General features: G+C 42.3%; 1 non-coding gene across 1 annotated transcript; it reads left to right on the top strand.

Moving 5' to 3' along the window:
• The first annotated feature begins 1,631 nt into the window (after positions 1–1,631).
• TRNAQ-CUG (transfer RNA glutamine (anticodon CUG)) lies at positions 1,632–1,703 on the top strand. The gene has a single exon. It is a non-coding gene; the product is annotated as a tRNA-Gln (tRNA).
• The last annotated feature ends 649 nt before the right edge of the window (positions 1,704–2,352 follow it).

Consider the following 2,352-nt stretch of genomic DNA (forward strand, 5'->3'; position numbering starts at 1 on the left):
TTTAATATTTAATCCTCTTTACTCCTACGGTTTTTATTCCTTTTAACGCTAGACGATTATGTGCACTTGAGGGACATGCTCAAGACGAAACGGGATCTAGACTGACAAACACCAGTCTAGCCTGAGTGCTGATCTCAGCTGCATATGATTGTTTTGCGTCGGGAAAAAAAGTGTTACGAGCATCACTGGCCAGAGGTGGTTGAACACAAATTGCTCACAGTTCGCGTCAAGATAATCTAGAACAACCAGCGCTTCTTCCACAAGAACGACTTTACCATTGGAGTAGTGGTAAAACAAACTTCGTTCCTATCCTTCATCCCTCTTTTCTAAAAAAAAAAAAAAAAAAAAAAAAGGAGACGGTTTCTTGTGCCCTACATGAGAAAAAAAAAGGCTTTTAATATCCCATTCAAGGCTGGATATAACATTAAGAAAAAAGAAAAGAAAAAAAGAACATGAATATACCCTACGTACAATGCTATTAGCACCTCGAGTACCCCGGTTGTTAATTTTATGCACCAACTCTGCCCTTGAGGCGCACCGCCTTTTCTTTGTTTTCTTTGTCCGTGTGGGCACCCCGCTGCTCCTTCTTCGTGCGGACATGCACGAGTCCATGTTAGTGTGTTTGCATGTAGGATTCTCTGTGAGTGTATGCTTACGTGCAGATACATCTACGTATGATTCACCATTGTTCTGGATCACGTGCTGGGTTTGTGCTCGGTGGTTATTCATCTAAAGTGAGAACGTGGATCTCGTATAGCCCCATCTAAGGTGTATCGGCGTAAGCTGACACACACCACACACACTTCCCTTTGCCTAAGAGAAACAGTAACGGCCTCAGGTATGAAACTGTACGTGTGTGTGTTTGTGTGTTGTGTCTATATATGGCTGTGTGCAAGTGTGTCTATGTACGAATATGTGTTTGTGTGTTGTGTTTATCTATGGGGGCGTGCATGCTTGCTTATGGGTGTGTTTCCGTTTACCCGCATAAAATTGTGTGCGTTTGTTCGTGAGTGCACGTGTGTATGTATTTTGTGTACGTGCGTACATGTGTGTGTGTGTGTGTGTGTGTGTGTGTGTGTGTGTGTGTGTGTGTGTGTGTGTGTGTGTGTGTGTGTGTGTGTGTGTGTGTGTGTGTGTGTGTGTGTGTGTGTGTGCGTGCGCGGTTTGACACACACAAGTCATGACGTCATCAGAACTAATATCAAGCGATGGCACAGTAAGCTGTGTTTTGGAATATAAATTAGCAACGACGATTTTTTTGTGAAAAATCCCTCAAATAGTTTTTTTGAGAGAAGATATTTGTTTTAAAAATGGTGTTCGTTAGAATAGATAACATTATAAAAGAAAAGGTGCAAAGGTGTACTTGGGATTGGTAGGTACTCTTTAAGTATTCTATAAATTTTCTTAATATTGTTTAACTGCTTGAGTTGTATTTTTCTCAAAGAAAAATAGAAAAGAATTACAAAAAAATGCACGATGTTCAAAGCCATTTAATTGTCTAGAAACAGAGTTTTGTGGCTGTGTGAGAAGTGAGAGGGGTGAGAGGATGAGGAATCCAGGACGTCGAGGGGTGGAACCGAAACAAGATAGCTCCCGAGTCACAAGGAATAAAACCAGTTTCTAGCATGAACGGTCCCATGGTGTAATGGTTAGCACTTTGGACTCTGAATCCAACAATCCGAGTTCGAGTCTCGGTGGGACCTAAAGTTTACAAACTTGAAAGCGACTTTTCTCTGTTAGACCACGTGATCAATGGCTTCAGCTGTTCAAAGAAATCTTCATGTAGAGAAGCCGACGCTTTAGTCACACACTGCAGGGGGAAGAGCTATTAAGTATTGACAGGAGCCAACTGCACGTAACACAAAATCTTTTAACAAAACCTATTGATATGATTCCGTTTGAGTAAATTCTTCACTGTATATTTCTAGACATTGTAAAACATATCTTTCATTCGGGCATATAGTGTATGCTTTCATGTGTAAGTGCGTGTTTCGAGAAGATATTGTGTGCATATATGTGTGTGCGCATATGTGGATGAGGGACGTTAGTGCATATGTGTGTGTGTGTATATGTGTGTGTGTGTGTGTGTGTGTGTGTGTGTGTGTGTGTGTGTGTGTGTGTGTGTGTGTGTGTGTGTGTGTGTGTGTGTGTGTGTGTGTGTGTGTGTGTGTGCGCGCGCGTTTGCCTCATTATGTATGTGTGTGCGTGTGGACGTGTGAGAGCGTGTGTGTGTGTGTGTGTGTGTGTTTGTGTGTGTGTGTGTGTGTGTGTGTGTGTGTGTGTGTGTGTGTGTGTGTGTGTGTGTGTGTGTGTGTGTGTGTGTGTGTGTGTGTGTGTGTGTGTGTGTGTGTG

Source organism: Oratosquilla oratoria, chromosome 11, assembly GCF_046742065.1.
Source record: "Oratosquilla oratoria isolate Oo_2021 chromosome 11, ASM4674206v1, whole genome shotgun sequence".
Lineage (NCBI taxonomy): Eukaryota > Metazoa > Arthropoda > Malacostraca > Stomatopoda > Squillidae > Oratosquilla > Oratosquilla oratoria.